At 41.3% G+C, this 17,501-nt stretch overlaps 1 non-coding gene across 1 annotated transcript; it reads right to left on the reverse strand.

The window, feature by feature from the left end:
* Positions 1-226: 226 nt before the first annotated feature.
* LOC112792943 (small nucleolar RNA R71) lies at positions 227-334 on the reverse strand. Its single transcript, XR_003197659.1, has one exon. It is a non-coding gene; the product is annotated as a small nucleolar RNA R71 (small nucleolar RNA).
* Positions 335-17,501: the final 17,167 nt, after the last annotated feature.

The raw sequence follows: 17,501 nt of genomic DNA on the forward strand, positions 1-17,501 counted from the left end.
TGCTCAAGAAGATCCTAATCAACACTTGACCACCTTCTTGAGGATTTGTGACACAGTGAAGTCCAATGGAGTCCAACCGGATGTCTATAGGCTGCTCTTGTTCCCTTTTTTACCAAGGGACAAGGCATCCAAATGGCTTGAATCCTTCCCAAAGGAAAGCTTAACTAATTGGGAAGAAGTGGTGAACAAGTTTTTAGCAAGATTTTATCCTCCTCAAAGGATCAATAGGCTAAGAACTGAGGTGCAAACTTTTAGACAACAAGATGGTGAGACACTTTATGAAGCATGGGAGAGATTCAAAGACTTAACAAGGAGATACCCACTAGAGATGTTTAATGAGTGGGTTTAACTTCACATCTTCTATGAATGTCTTTCTTATGAGTCAAAGAAGGCTGTGGATCATTTATCAGAAGGGTCTTTAAACAAGAAGAAAACCATTGAAGAAGCCATAGATGTGATTGAAACAGTTGCTGAGAATGACTACTTCTATGCCTCCGAAAGAAGTAACACTAGAGGAGTAATAGAGCTGAACCACATGGATGCACTGTTAGCCCAAAACAAGATGATCACCAAGCAGCTAGCAGATCTTACCAAGAAGGTGGAAGAGAACCAAGTTGCAGCAACCATCACCTCATCACCAGTTCAAGAAGGAGTAAACATAGGAGAAGAAGGTGACTAGGAGCAAGCCAACTATGTGGGAAACTCACCTAGACAAGTCCATGATCCATACTCCAAAACTTACAACTCTGGATGGAGGAATCACCCCAACTTTGGACGGGGAAATCAACAAGACCAAGGGTAAGATCAGAGACGCCACAACTTCAACTCCAACAACAATGCTACTCATGAAAATACCTCACAGAGATATTACCAACATCTATCTAACCAACCTTCTCAACCACCTAATTTCAACCCACCATCATTAACAGATGATAGGCTTTCAAAGATTGAAGCTCTACTTGAAAACATATGCAAAGAAATTCAAGATAGCAAAGTTTTTCGGGAAGAAGTGCAATCTAACATGCAGAATCAAGATGCTGCCATTAAGAAACTGGAAACACAGATTGAATTCTTATTCAAGCAAACCCCTGGACACAATAATTGCAGCAATATTAACTCAATACCAAGGGAGGAATGTCAGGCCATCACCCTCAGAAGTGGGAAGGAAATGAAGGAGACCCACAAGAAATCACCAGAAAAGGAATTGGATGAAGAAAACAAGGGACATGAGGAAGCTCAAACTTCAATCCCCAAGTGACATCAAGAAAGAGAAGCGCCCAAGCCATACCTCTCAAAGGCCCCATATCCACAGCAACTGCAATTAAAAAAGAGGGGAGAGGATAACAAATTCTCAAGATTCTTGGAAATCTTTAAGAAACTACAAATAAACATACCCTTTGCTGAAGCAATCAAGCAAATGCCACTCTATGCCAAGTTCTTGAAGGAGTTGATGACCAAAAAGAGAAGCTGAAAGAACAATGAGACTGTGGTACTTACGGAAGAATGCAGCGCCATCATCCAACACAAATTGCCCTAAAAATTGAAGGATCCTGGGAGTTTCCAAATCCCTTGTATCATTGGAGAAATCACTGTGGAAAAGGCTTTATGTGATTTAGGAGCCAACATAAATCTAATGTCTCTAGCAATGATGAAAAAAATAAAGATTGAAGAAGCCAAACCAACAAGAATGGCCCTGTAACTAGCAGACAAATCATTCAAATTTCCCCATGGGATAGTAGAAGATTTGTTGGTAAAGGTGGGAGACTTCATTTTCCCAGCAGATTTCGTGATATTAGACATGGAGGAAGGAGCTAAGACTTCCATCATCCTGGGGAGGCCATTTTTAGCCACTGCCGGAGCCATTATTGATGTCCAAAACGGTGAACTTGTCCTCAGATTACACAAGGAGAAAATGACATTCAATGTGTTTAAGGCTATGAGGTACTCACACAACTCATTGGGAGAATATATGAGGTTGGACTCTGTAGAAGCTTTGGTATAAGAAACTCTTGAAGAAGAACTTGAAGCATCAACAGAAGAGGAGTTAGCAACAAGCGAAGAAGCTGCAGCCGCTGAAATACATGTTCAAGGTAGGCTAGAAGAGAAGGAAGAAAGAAAAGAAGTGCCCAAATTGGAGCTTAAAGCACTGCCAACCACTCTCAAGTATGCATACTTGGGAGAAAATAAAAGTTATCCAGTAATCATAAATTCAGCTCTCAGCCAAGAACAAGAGGAAGAATTGCTTCAAGTCTTACAAAGGCATAAGGATGCAATTGGATGGACACTTGCTGACTTGAAAGGAATCAGTTCAGCCATATGTATTCATAAGATACTCCTGGAAGAAGGTGCCACACCTTCCGTTCAGCCCCAAAGAAGGTTAAATCCAGCAATGAAGGAAGTAGTGCAGAAAGAAGTTATGAAGTTGAGGCAGGGAGGAGTAATTTATCCAATCTCAGATAGCCAATGGGTCAGTCCAGTTCAAATGGTTCCCAAGAAGGGAGGAATCACTGTAGTGCCCAACGAAATGAATGAGCTAATCCCTACAAGAACCATTACAGGCTGGAGAATGTGTATTGACTACAGGAAGCTTAATGAGGCCACAAGAAAAGATCATTTTCCACTTCCCTTCATGGATCAAATGTTGGAAAGACTTACGGGACATGCATATTATTGTTTTCTAGATGGTTATTCAGGATATAACCAAATAGTGGTTGATCCAAGAGACCAAGAGAAGACATCATTCACCTGCCCATATGGAGTGTTTGCTTATAGGCGCATGCCATTCGGGCTATGTAATGCACCCGCAACTTTCCAACGCTGCATGCTCTCCATCTTTTCAGATATGATAGAGAAGTTCATTGAAGTTTTCATGGATGACTTCTCAGTATTTGGAGATTCCTTCCCTAATTGCCTAAACCATCTTGCCTTGGTATTGAAAAGATGTCAAGAAACCAATTTAGTCTTGAACTGGGAAAAATGTCACTTCATGGTGACAGAGGGAATAGTTCTTGGCCATAAAGTTTCTAATCAAGGCATTGAGGTAGACAGAGCTAAGGTGGAGCTAATTGAAAAGTTACCTCTACCCAGTGATGTCAAGGCAATTAGGAGCTTTTTGGGACATGCTGGCTTCTACAGAAGGTTTATTAAAGATTTTTCAAAGATAGCCAAGCCCTTAAGCAATCTCCTGATATCTGATACACCATTTATTTTTTATGAGAAATGCATGCTAGCATTTGAAAACTTGAAAAAGAGGCTATCCTCAACTCCCATCATCACCCCACCTGATTGGAATCTACCATTCGAACTGATGTGTGATGCATCTGATTTCGCAGTTGGGGCAGTGTTGGGGCAGAGAAAAGAAAATTTGGTGCATGTCATATACTATGTCAGCAAGGTCCAAAATGATACTCAAAGGAATTATATTACTATTGAAAAGCAATTGCTGGCAATAGTGTTTGCATTTGACAAATTTATATCATATCTTATTGGCTCTAAAGTTATTGTTTTCACTGATCACACAGCACTCAAATATCTATTTGCTAAACAAGAATCAAAACCAAGACTAATCAGATGGATTTTATTGTTGCAGGAGTTCAACATTGAGATTAGAGACAAAAAGGGTGTGGAGAATAAAGTGGCAGACCATTTATCCAGAATCCCTTGTGAGAAGGGTGATGCCCATGATACAAGTGTAAATGAATTTTTTCCAGATGAGCAGCTAATGATGGTTCATAAAGCACCTTGGTTTGCGGATATTGCCAATTTTAAAGCAGCCGGTGACTTACCTCCTGGAATCAACAAATATCAAAGGAGGAAACTCATCAATGATGCCAAGTATTTCATATGGGATGAACCCTATCCCTTTAAGAAATGCTCAGATGGAATCCTTAGGAGGTGCATCTCAGAAGAAGAGGGACGAAAGGTCCTGTGGGGTTGCCATAGTGCTAGTTATGGAGGACACTTTGGAGGAGAAAGAACTGCCGCAAAGGTGCTGCAATGTGGGTTCTTTTGGCCCACTATTTTCAAGGATGCCAAGGAATTGGTGAGAAGTTGCAAGGAATGCCAAAGGGCTGGCAACCTACCCAAGAGAAATAAAATGCCACAGCAATATATTCTAGAACTTGAACTGTTTGATGTATGGGGAATTGATTTCATGGGACCATTCCCATCTTCATACTCAAACAGGTTTATCTTGGTGGCTGTAGAGTATGTATCTAAGTGGGTAGAGGCAGTGGCCACTCCAACTAATGACAATAAGGTAGTTATGAACTTTCTTCGAAGGAATATCTTCACCAGGTTTGGAGTCCCACGAGCCCTCATCAGTGACGGAGGGAGTCATTTTTACAATAGACCATTGGAAGCCCTACTCCTGCGATATGGGGTGAAGCATAAGGTTACCACACCTTATCATCCCCAAATAAGTGGGCAAACAGAGATATCTAACCGAGAGTTAAAAAGGATTCTGGAAAAGACTGTGGGAAAATCAAGAAGGGATTGGGCAAAGAAGCTAGATGATGCCCTTTGGGCATACAGGACAGCCTTTAAAACACCAATTGGGATGTCCCCATATTAACTGGTGTATGGTAAGGCTTGTCACTTGCCATTAGAGCTAGAACACAAGGCTTCCTGAGCCCATAAAACACTGAACCTAGATAGCACCGCTGCTAGTGAAAAAAGGGTCCTGCAGCTTCAATAATTGGAAGAATTCAGATCTCAAGCATACAAAAACACCAAGATCTATAATGAAAAAGCAAAAAGGAGACATGATCTCAACTTGGTACCTAGAAGTTTCGAAGAAGGGAAACATGTACTTCTCTACAACTCTAGATTGAAACTCTTTCCTGGGAAACTCAAATCAAGATGGTCCAGATCCTTTCTAGTCACAAAAGTCTCACCCTATGGACACATAGAAGTAATGGAAGAAGGCTGAAAGAGAAGATTCACTGTGAACGGACAAAGACTCAAACATTACTTAGGCAGCATAGGGGAGACTCCCAAACAGAAGTATAACCTCAACTAAGGAAAGAATCGCCGAGCTAGCGACGCTAAAAAAGGGCTTTGTTGGGAGGCAACCCAACCTGAGGTAATTCTCTTCTCATAAGTCTTTCAATAAAAAAAATTTTCAAGTTAAATTCTCTATAGTGTGAGGAGCTAATTTTGGTGTTACACACCCAACAATAATTCAAGGGTGAATATAGGGCTCTAAGTTTGGTGTTTCACCAAAATTCCAGATGAAGAGTACAGTGCAACCCTTAGTGATGAAGCATTCCTCTAGCAATTAGAAAACTTACTTGACAGAGGCTTAACCTCTAAAACATAGATTATCTTTTTAGCCCATAGTTATTCTTAATAAAAAGCACACAAGGTTCTTACATGCATCCAAATTGTCAAGTAAGAAAAGAACTAAGTTTGGTGTTCACACACCAAGTTAAGTTCTGAAGTCCACGAGCACACAGGCATGCTGACCCTTTTCCAAGTGCTTGGAGAACAAGCAACTTTCAATAGTGTTACAGGAAATTAATCAATCTCAGAGAATGAGCAAGCCAACAAGTGAAAGGTGGTGAAGTTCCTTCTTAGTTTACTTTCTTTTTCAAAAGCTCTAAATAAGGAAAATCATGTATGAAGTAGAGCATGCTTCCATGGTAGCTTAGGATTTTCAATTATGCATTTAATTCTCTTTTCTTAGGTCTATGTTATTGAGCCTAATGTCTTGAATGCTCACTTTCACCTTTCTTACTTGTATGCTTGTCTCTTTAAGTTAATCAAAAAGAAAATGTTATGGAAAGAACGAGAGTGGAGTCATTTTGTGAAGTGCATTTTGAATGTTTGTGGTAGGTTGATTAGTAAGCTAAGTTGGTTCACCAAGAAAGGAAAGAAAGCAACTATCCATCCTATGTCCTATGTTTGAGACACATTCTATGAGTGAGGTCGATCCCACAGGGATTGAAGGATTGAGCAATTTTAGTTTAGTGGTTGATTTAGTCAAGTGAATCAAGTATTGGTTGAGTGATTTGTAGCAGACAGAAGGTAAATTACAAGAAATGTAAAGGGAGAGGGATGAATTGCAGAAATTAAAGAGAATAGAAAGTAAAGGTGCTGAATCTTAAAGAACAAGAAATTAAATGATTGAAACTTAAAGTGCAAGAAATGTAAATTGCGGTAACATAGAGTGCAAGAAATATAAATTGCTTGAATGATAAAGGGATTGAGGGACTGGGATTGCAGAATTTAAACAAACAAAAGTAAATTGCATTAAACAGAAGAGTAGAAGATGAATTGAATTGAAAAAGATCTCAAAAAGTAAGGATAGAATGCTTTGAAACATAAAACAGAAAATGACTTGTGCTTAATTGTAGCAAATTAAAAGATGGTTGAAGATCTCAGGAGTGGAAGAGACTAGAAAGCAAGACTAGATCTCAAATCCTTCCTTGATCCGAAGTCACAAAGCAATTAAAGAGAAATTGAAGATTGAAGTAGTAAGAGAAATTGAATTCAACTCAATTCTGCAGTAGGAGAATCAAAGAGATCTTAAATGGAGATTGAGACAGAAGTTCCTCAATTCTACACACTTAAGACTCAAACAAAACCCAGTAAAGAAAACAAAAAGATCAGAAGAAGAAGAAGTGAATTCTCTCTTCCAATTCTCAAGCCAATTGCAGAAAACTGAAAATGAAAAGTGAAAACCAGAAGTTCAAAAGCAGAAAATGAAAAGTGAGCTCTCAAGTTGACAAAAGATGAAAATTAAAAATGAAATTCAGTTCCCTTCTAATCCTAGCTAACACCTATTTATACACTTTCTATTTTAGATTTAAGACTTTTGAGTGGGCTTGAAAGATGGGTGAAGAATTGAATTAAATTGGATTTTTAAGTGAATTTCAGCCCATGTTGCTCCCAGGAGGCTGCTCTGCTCTTGTGGAGAGCAGAGCAGTGAAGCTTTGTGTGGGGATCCAAGTTGCGTGCCAAGGCTTGGAGAAGCAACAGGGGACTGCCCTGCTCTTGTGGAGAGGGGAGCAGTGTGCGTCTTGTGCGCGCCTTGCCTCCCTGCCCGTGCTGTCATGCGCGCGCCTTGCTTCTGGCCGTGTCATGATGCGCGCCCAAGCTCCCTTGTGTACGCCAAGGATGCCTGTGTCATGCACCAAGGAGTAGCTCTTTGCTCTCATTGTGAGCAGCACAAAGCTTTCCTTGTTCTTGGGTGAGGTCCCAAGTTCGAAACCTTGGGGAAGCATGCGCTAGGCTTTTTCTTCTTGGCACCTGAATCACGCATAAGGCTTGGCTTCCTAGAGACCCTTGGTTCGAGACTTGGTGGAGGAAGTTGCTGCATTTTTTCCTTGGTTTCCTTGGCACCAAAGTAGCGCCTAGGTCTTTACTTCCTTGGAGGTCTTGTGTTCGAACCTTGGAGGTTGAAAATAAGCCAATTTGGGCTTATTTTCCTTGTATTTGAGCGCTGCCCACTTCCCTTTAGGTGCTTGGTTCGAATCCTTGGGGTGGCATTTGGCAAACATTTCCTTGGATTTATTTGCGAGTGAAGCCCGATAATGCTCTCAAGGAGAGCAGAGCAATGTTTTGCTCTTCCTTGTTTCTTGGCTTAAGTTTGTGCTCCGCTCTCAAGGGAGGGCAGAGCATTGAAGCTTTGCATGCTTGGTTCATTGTTGTGCTCCCTTGGAGAGCATTGTGCTCTTGGGGAGAGCAGTGTGCTTCCTCCTTCCATGCGCCACGCTTCCTCATTTTCTTTGCCACACTTTCTTCTTCATTGAGTCACGCTTCTTAAGCCACACTTTCTTATTTTCTTCTTTTCTTCGCCTACAAATAGTCAAAACAACCAATCAAAGTATCACCAAATTCACAAGATTCATAATTCATTCAAATATAAATTAAATTTAGCTTGAACCTCATGATTTAGCATCAATTAAAGGGTGGTTGATTGATTCAAATTAACCATGCAATTCCACTCTAAATTACTTACTTATAATGCAAGAAAGTGCATAAAAACTTGTGAAACAAGTGAAATTAGCTTGAAAAATAGGCATATGATGACTTGTCATTAGATATGGAGATGGTGTATATTGAGGTGGTGGTTCTGGGTATGGTTCATATGGTGGTTGGTGTGGTGAATAAGGATTGGGGTCCTATGGAGGTGAATGGTGGAAAGGGGCTTGTGAGTGTGGTGGTTCAAAGCTATGTTAAGGAGGTGGTTCATTGGCATATGATGGGGCTTGTTGGTAACTACAAGGGGGTCCACCATATCTATCATTTAGGTATGCATTGTAGAATGGTCTTCATTCATGATATCTTGGAAGGTGTTGTTGCCTAAAGGGTTGATCAGATCCTCTTGGCTCCGTCCATCTTTGATTGCTTTGACCTTGATGCATATTACTGTTATAGCTTCCTCTTCCTGCAACATAGTTGTAACCAGACTCATAGCCAAAGGGGTGAGAGTTTATAGTAGTAGGAGAGAATAAAAACAAAAACTAACAAAAAGAAAATATTTTGAAAAAGATATAATTTTTGAAAAAATAAGATAAGATATTTTTAAAAAAATAAGATAAGATATATATATATTTTTTGAAAAATATTTACAATAACCAATAATAAGGCACACGTTTGCAATTCCTCGGCAACGGCGCCATTTATGACGTTAGGATTTTTGCTAGTAAAGAATTTTGTAAAAATATAGTCGCGTTGTGAGTATAGATTCTAAACCAACAGAAAATCCCTTCGTACAAACGTTTTGGTTGTCACAAGTAACAAACCCCTTATGAATTGATAACCGAAGTATTTAAACCTCGGGTCGTCTTCTCAAGGAATTGCAGGGAGGTGTGTTTTATTATTTGTTATGGAAAACAGTGTTTTTAGGGTTTGAAAAGGTTTTGAACAAGAGAAAGGGATTGTAGGGAATTAATAAATTAATAACTAATAAAACTCTTGGCAACGTATGAAAACTGGAAGTCCTATCCCAGTTATCCTTATCAATTGTGATGAGAATTGGATTTTTCCCAGCCCAGAAGTCACTCCCAGTGCTTTCTGGTCCGTACAGGTCGCGGCAAGGTGACGCGGAGGCGTCGTCCACGCGTTTGCGTGGATTGAAGTTCGCAGATGTGATGCGGGCGCGTCATCCATGCGTTCGCGTCACCTAACTTTGGGGCAGCTATTACAAATTATATATCGTTGAGAAGCCCCGGATGTTAGCTTTCCAATGCAACTAGAACCGCGTCATTTAGACCTCTGTAGCTCAAGTTATGACCATTTGAGTGCGAAGAGGTCAGGCTGGACAGCTTAGCAGTTTCTTCAACTTCTTGTATTCCTTCCACTTTTTCATGCTTCCTTTCCATTTTCTAAGTCATTCCTGCCCTGCAATCCCTAAAATCACTTAACACACATATCAAGGCATCAAATGATAACAAGAGAGAATTTAAATAAAAGAAAATAAAAGGCAAAGAAGCATGTTTTCAATCATAGCACAAAATCAGGAAGGAGAGTAAAACCATGCAAATCATATGAATAAGTGTTTGAAAGATTGATAAAATCCACTCAATTAAGCACAAGATAAACTATAAAATAGTGGTTTATCGGTCGCCTAGAGTGATCCACTATAGTGAAGAAGCCAACTCACAACTTCAAAGGGAAGAGCTCGACCTACTGCCCGAAGTCCGAGAAAGAGCTCGGATAAGGGAAGAAGCATTAAAATGACGAATGGCTTCCAGATACAATCAAAAGGTAATACAGTGGGCCTTTGCTGAGGATGACCTCATTCTAATCTGAAACGACATCGGAACAACTCGACCTGGAGAAGAAAAGCTGGCAGCAAACTAGAAAGGACCCTACCGAGTCATAGAGGTGCTGGGGAAGGGTTACTACAGGCTTTCTGAACTCGACAAGCGAGAGCTTCCTAGGTCATGGCACACCTGTAACCTAAGAAGGTACTATAGTTAGGGATGATGAAGGATCTTGGGACAAGGCGCACTCTTTTTCCTGAAAAGGTTTTTTAATGAGGTGCCAAGCCAAGACCTACAAATCACCCGACTTAGGGAACTAACCTACAAATGCTCAAGCCGCATTACTCTGAAACATTCATCGTCCAATTATAAAGCTACAGATCGACAGAAAGTGAAAGTCAAATTCACTGCGCAATCGCAATAAAGACCAAAGATGAAAACCAAATTCATAAAAAGGTCGACCAAACGAGGGTGAAAACCTAATCTCTAAAAAATCAGCAAAGATAAAAACAGAATAATGCAAGAAGTTATAGAAAGTAATCCATAGAAAGGACCTGACGAGGTCCTAATAAAATGGATTGCTCTAAAATAACTTAAAGACTGGCCGGTACAAAAAGTCGGACCAGCCACAATAACCGAAGTTATAAGTAAAGCCCTGGAAAGAGGTCTGGCCAACCCTATAAAAGAGGATTACTATAACTTAGAAGAGCCCGACATGATGAAGTCGGACTCATACGAAAAAGTTACAAAGGTAATCCCTGAAAGAGACCTGAACAAGGTCCAAGAAAGAGGATTACCAAGTAACTCGACAGGGCCCGACATGACGAAGTCGGCCCAAAAATATAAAGTTACAAAGGTAATCCCTGAAAGAGACCTGAACAAAGGTCCAAGAAAGAGGATTACCAAGTAACTCGACAGGGCCCGACATGACGAAGTCGGCCCAAAAATATAAAGTTACAAAGGTAATCCCTGAAAGAGACCTGAACAAGGTCCAAGAAAGAGGATTACCAAGTAACTCAACAGGACCCGACATGACGAAGTTGGCCCAAAAATATAAAGTTACAAAGGTAATCCCTAAAGGAGACCTGAACAAGGTCAAAGATAGAGGATGACCAAGTAACTCGACAGGGCCCGACATGACGAAGTCGGCCCAAAGTATATAAGTTATAAAAGTAACCCCTGAAAGAGACCTAAATGAGGTCCAAAAAAGAGGGTTACAAACAAACAACTCGGACAAAAACCGAGTTGAAGAAATCGGTAATCTCAGCATTATAATTCCTAACGAAGACCTGAACAAAGTTCAAATTGTTGAAAGCAACGTCAGGCATAGGAATCAAGCCAATCATGTCAGACAAAGTCCCAACACTCTCAAAGCCTACGAAGGTACCAAGACAAGCACAGACAGATATGATATGAAAACAAAAGTTATAATAATAGCTAGCATCGTAGGCCACCAAGTTTAGCCCACAAAGCCTGGAAACTACTTTGTTTATCAGAATAAAGTTGCAAAACCAGCAACTAGAAAAGTGTCAAAACATCATTTACAAAATAAAGAGTTTTAAAATCCCACAAGCCGAGCTATCTACAACGAGCAAGAAGAAAATTCAGTTAACATCCAAAGGCTTCTCAGCAGCATCAACTCGGGGTGAAGGAGGACGAGTCTGAAGAGGCACCGCATCCACCGTCCCATCATCCCGGTTCGAGATTTGGCAATCCGGTTCCCCCTCTAGGTGATTGATCTCAGCAGTGGAAGTCGGAAAATTCGTCGCAACAGAAGTCTCGGTAGCGGGCAATGGAGGACGATCATCGTCATCATCATCAGGATCGTCAGGGATAATCTTACCATCCCTAACAATATTATCCAGACTAAAAAGGGAAAGGTCGATATCTGGCGCAAGAACTCAAACTTGCTCCTTCAGATTCTCAAAAGCAGAAGTCACACTGCCTACAAGATGACTTTGAAGATCGGTATAATCGGCCCGGACAGATTCCAAGCTACCTCTGAGCTCCATCATCTCTCTATAAGTAGTAACATAGCTATCCTTATATTTTAACGCCGTTCCTCGGCCAGTTCCACAGCAACCGCCAGACCAATAGCCCGAGCCTTTTCCCCCTTCAACTCCTTTTCTAGCTCGGCCACTTTCACCTCTAGATCCTCCTTCAAACCCTTAATTCGGTCAAACTTTGATTTGGCCTCCTCCATAAAGGCCTTGGTAGCATGGATAGGAAGATCTTGAGCAGTCCGGTATAAAGTTGTTCCCATGTGTGCCAGTGTAATACCACTCCGAGTAATGAAATCTAAATGACGAAGGATGGATGCATCGCCAGTAGGCATGACACCATAGGGAGCAATCTGTTGATCCACAAACTCAACAGCATCAAAGTCAGGAGCACCAAGATTAAAAGGCTCAACAGTGCGAGGTCTTTTTGGAGGAGTAGCGGCGGAAGGAAAGGAGTTACCAGCAGAAGCTTGTGAAGGATCAATCAAATGAACTCGAGGAGTGGGGATAACCTTCCTCAGCCCAAGAGAACTTGTAACCAAAGGCTTAGACGAAACCTGAGAAGATCCCTCCCCGGCCGCCTTGGCTGAGGCATTTTGAGCTGCAGTAGCCTTCCTTGCACTCTTAAAAGCCTTCATGGATTCATTGTTCTTAATCATATCTGCAAACAAACATCACAGCAGGAAACCAAACTACGAGTCAGAAAAAGATCTCTCAAGAGACAAACTCGACAAAACGATAAGCAAAACCAATAGAAAAATTGACCACTACCCAGCTCAGCTCGGAGGAGAGAGGGGTTAGGTAAAAAATTCTTTGTGTCGAGATGAGGAGGCTCCCCCCAGTTTTCTTCTAGCACAGTCACAAAAGCATGTTCATCCTTATCTAACATCTCCCACGAGTATCTCGATACCACTACATTCTTTTGCCATTCTAAAAGAAAGGTGGGCTCATCATTTTCATCCAGAAAAAAGGGCCGAGCTCCTTCAACAGCTCGAACCCTAAAAAAGTAATTTTTGAAATCGCGAAAAGACTCATCAAACGTGGAGAAAACCTTTTTCCCCTGGGAAGCTTGGAAAGAAACCCAAGCGGCTTTCTTCTTCACTACACCAGGCTTTGTCAAAACGAAAAGATAAAAGAAGAGAGATTGCGAAGCAGGGATGCCAAACTCACGACACAGCAGCTGAAATATTTTTATAAAACCCCAGGAATTGGGGTGAAGTTGGGATGGAGCTATATTACAGGACCATAATAGGTTGGTCTCAAAGGGGGTAAAAGGGAGACTAATATTCATTTGACTAAAAAAGAAGTCATAGGCATAGAAAAAGGGGCGCTCTCCAGTAATCCGGGTAGAAAAGCCAACCCTTTCGTCAGAAGTTGGAGATACGAGCTCATAATTCTTCTCATCACTACCGTTGCCACAAATCCTATGAAACTGCCTAAGTTGCTGACAAAACTCTGAGTCAACCAATGAGACGCATAAGAGGACCATAGAATCCACCCAATCAGCCATGCCCTCAGGGACCAAGGAAGATGTCTCAACAATATTTTTGCGAGAAGACATGGTTAACTAGTCCTACAAGAAGAAAAGAAGATTGGATTACTTAAAAACATCTCGGAACACTAATCAAACAACTCGGGCATAAACGGAGACAACTCGAAAAGCCAAAGCATATAGGTGTCAAGAAGCCAGGAAAAGCAACAAAAGAAAACCCCAGGACCCAGTCCAGAAAGTTCCAGGGGCATCCTTTGGAGGCTGAATAAGGACTCAAGGAAGTCTACAAGCCTACATCTCTACACGTCCCAACAAGAAGACAAAATCTCCATTTCAACAAGAGGGACACTTGGGAAGGCCATAAACCAAATAAAGTTATCAAAATAAGCCGCCTCTCAAAATTACGACTTCAGTCTACCCAATAGCAAGAACATGCCAAGCGGAAAAACTGTCAAAGGCACAATCTTTTCTTCAAAATCAAACAAGCCACTTATACAGAAATAGGCAACAACATGCAAAACCCTAGAAGCTTCAACCATTCAGGAAACGCCGGAAAAGAAGAAACCATAAATCACAGTAACAAAAAGCGTAGAAATGCAAAAAGGTTCAAACTTTCCAAAATATTACTCAAGTTAAAACCCAACCGTACCAAGAAAACAAAACAATGCAAGCAAAAAAGAAGATGAACCAACCTGAAGAAAGGAAAAGCGTACAGAGGGAAGATTGAAGACGAAGCTGTCGTCGAAAACAAAGAGGGCACCTACGATCACCAAGCAACGTCGCAAAGAGAAGACGCGAAAGGGCGGAACAACAGGCTAAAACAGAAAAATGAGAAAGAAAAGGGGAAGTTACAGAGAAGAGGAAAAACTGTTTCTGGGTGTAAAGTTCAAAATAAAAGAAAAGAAACGCGGCATTGAAAACACATTAATGAGGGCATTAAAACCCTCGTGGGTTCCCAAGGCTAGGATGCTAATACAAAAGCGCGCGCTCTTAGAGGAAACAAAACGTTCCGCATTCAAAAAGGAACCCTACAAGGATAAAGTTGACTAAATGCTCAAGTTCGGCTTCACCCGAGAAGGTTCGAAGACCTAAAAACTAAGGCTCGACCTCCAAGTAAAGACCGAGCACGAGCAGGGGCACTGTTCATACCCAAGGTCGAGTTATCCGACCTGGGATGTTCTACAGACAAGCGACTGATGCGCGTGCATCATTGCCTACTTTTAGTAGTCATTTCAGTAGATTTCTGTTTAGTTTTCATACAAATATTGCCAATATATAAGTAATAGCATGAAAAATCTCTGCATGAAACAAAATCTCAAGCATAGGTGAATTTTAGCTAATATACAGGGTAAATATGATAAAATAGATCACACTAAGTGATGTTTTGATTTTGAGTATTATTAGCACACTTAGTATATAAAGATCATCTTGCATGTTACCTTGATGCACTTTGTTTGTTTGATTTCAGGCCAAAAGAAGCAAAGAAGAGCCACGTTAGTGGCTACGTTAGTGCCACTAACGTGGGCACTAACGTGGAAAGAAGGAAAGTTGGAACGTTAGTGGGAACATTAATGGCATCAACTTTAAAGAAGGAGCAGCGTTAGTGGCAAAAGTGAGTGCCAATAACGCTAGCGAAGGTGCAAGAAGACCCACGTTAGTCTCCATGTTAGTTACATTAACGTAAGAACTAACGTTGAAGGAAAGAGAAAAGCCAACGTTAGTGGAAAAAGTAAGTGCCACTAACGTTTGCGAAGCAAAAAGACCCACGTTAACTACATTAACGTGGGAACTAACGTGGAAGGAAAGGGAAAAGCCAATGTTAGTGGAAAAAGTGAGTGCCACTAACGTTTGCGAAGCAAAAAGACCCACGTTAATGGCCACGTTAACTACATTAACGTGGTAGTTAACGTGGGCAAAAGTCTCACCTGGCAGCCTGACCATGCCTTTTTCAAACAAGAATAACTTGAGCCACAAAGCTCCAAATGAGGTGATTCCAGTGGCATTGGAAAGTAGGATTCCAGAGCCTTTCACGCATATGTGGCACTACATGGTGGACACTAAATTTGAGGGAGAGAACCTACCCCGAATGTGCAAAGATGAACATGGTATCAACCTGTAGTAAGGCCAGCTGACCTCTTCACCTTCCAAGAAGTGTAACTCGAGTTGTAGAGCTCTAAATGATGCGCTTCCAAAGACGTTAGAAAGTAAACATCCAGAGCTTTCCAACAATATATAATAGTATGGGGTAGACATTAAGTTTGAACTCTAGAACCTGGCAATAATGAAGCCCTGATCGCTAGCGTTATTGTGACTCACTTTTTCCAGTAATGCTACCGACTATGCTAACATTCAAAGGATCATAACATGAGTTCTAGAAATCCAATTGAGGTGATTCCAGTTGTGTTAGAAAGCTAACATTCAGAGCTTTCCAAAGATATATAATAGTCTATAGTGGGTATGAAATTGGAGCACAAACAAGAGGCATCTTTTAATCCCCAAAAACACCAACTGGGTAGCAAGTGCAACGTTAGCCACAATAACTTTAGCACTAACGCCACACTTGTAGCGTTAGTGTGGCTAACGGCAGCATGAATGCTAGGCACCTGAACCTCAACTTGGTTCACTTCTCTCTCAAGTCCACTTCAATGCTCAAGCAAGCAAGCCCACAATTGTCAACCAATCAAGGCCATAAGAAGCATCTAGAATAGGAATTTTCATTTTTTTTTAATTTGCTTTTAATTTTGTAATTTAGGAGAGCCTATATAAAGGCCTTAGTCTTTACATTCAAGAGGGGGGAACGGAGAATTGAAGGAAGGGGGAGAGAGTGAAGACCAATTCGAACTTCTGTGAATTGGCACACTCCAAGGGGAGTGGGTCTTCGGACCCCTCCCCTCAACCACTCTTCTTCCTTTTCTCTTCTTTTCTTCCTTAGGAGTAGTTTCTTTTCTTTGTACTTTTCATTTATGAATTTGGAAGTTTCATTTTCAGTTTTAATCTTCATCTTTACTTTTCTGCACTTTCTTTCTTTTCTATTTTGGTAGAGCAATGACCAACTAACTCTTTCCATTGGGTTAGAGAGCTCTATTGTGATTCAATGGTTCAATTGTAGTTCTTATTCTTCTTCTTCTTTCTTTTTTCTTAATTTTACTAGAGAGCTTTCGATCTTCATCCAATTGGGTAATTGTCTCGGAAGAGAAATTGCTCATACTTGGATCTCCTCTGAGCCTTGGAAAAGGGATGAGGAGATCATGCTAGAAATGCTCTCTCACATTGGATTAGGTTGGGGGTGATGACAAGTCATCATATACCCATTTTTCAAGCTAATTTCACTTGTTTTATTAGTCTTTATGCACTTTCTTGCATCCTAAGTAAGTGATTTGGAATGAAAATGCATAACTTCTTTAAATCAAGCAAATACCATTAAATTGATGCTAACTCATGAGGTTTAAGCTAAATTTAATTGATTTTTAATTGATTTATAAGCCTTGTGAATTTAGTGATACTTTGAGTGGTTGTTTTGATTATTTAAAGGTGAAGAAAAGAAGAAAAGAGGAAGCGTGGCTTAAGAAAACGTGGCCCAAGAGAGAAGAAGTGTGGCGCATAGAAGGAGGAAGCAAACATTGCCCTCCACAAGGGCACACTGCCCTCCAGGAGAGCAACATATTGAACCAAGCCTTGAAAAGCAACATTGCCCTGCCCCACAACAAGGGCGGAGCACAATTTGATGCCAAGGACCAAAGGAAGCAAAACCTCTGCCCTGCCCTCCTCAAGAGCAATATCGGGCTCCAATCAAGAATAATTCAAAGGAAATTGCTTCCTAGTGCTTCCTATGGGTTTCGAACCCAAGGACAAGGAGGGAAGAAGTAGTGTTCAAACAAAAAGAAAACAAGCTTGCTTTCATTCTCCATGAATCGAACATGGCACCATGAGGAAATAAGGAACTAGGCGTGACTTTGGTGCCAAGAAAACCAAGGAAAAGAAGCAGCGTGCGCCTCCACCAAGTTTCGAACTTGGAACTTCACTTTTGGAAACATTGCCCAGTCCTCCGCGAGGGCAGGGCAGCATTTTGTGGTGCACAGCCAGCGCACCAGATTGGCACGCACCAAGGACTCTCGGCAGCAGCAGCACGCACGGGCAGCAGAATCTGGCGCACCAAAAAAACTCTGCCCTGCCCTCCACAAGGGCAGGGCAGCATCCTGCAGCACCACACACACCAACACACACGCACAAGGCCGCACGCACATTTTCCTGCCCTGCCCTCCACAAGGGCAGGGCAGCCTCCTGGAAGCCAATTTT

This window comes from Arachis hypogaea, chromosome 3 (assembly GCF_003086295.3).
Source record: "Arachis hypogaea cultivar Tifrunner chromosome 3, arahy.Tifrunner.gnm2.J5K5, whole genome shotgun sequence".
Lineage (NCBI taxonomy): Eukaryota > Viridiplantae > Streptophyta > Magnoliopsida > Fabales > Fabaceae > Arachis > Arachis hypogaea.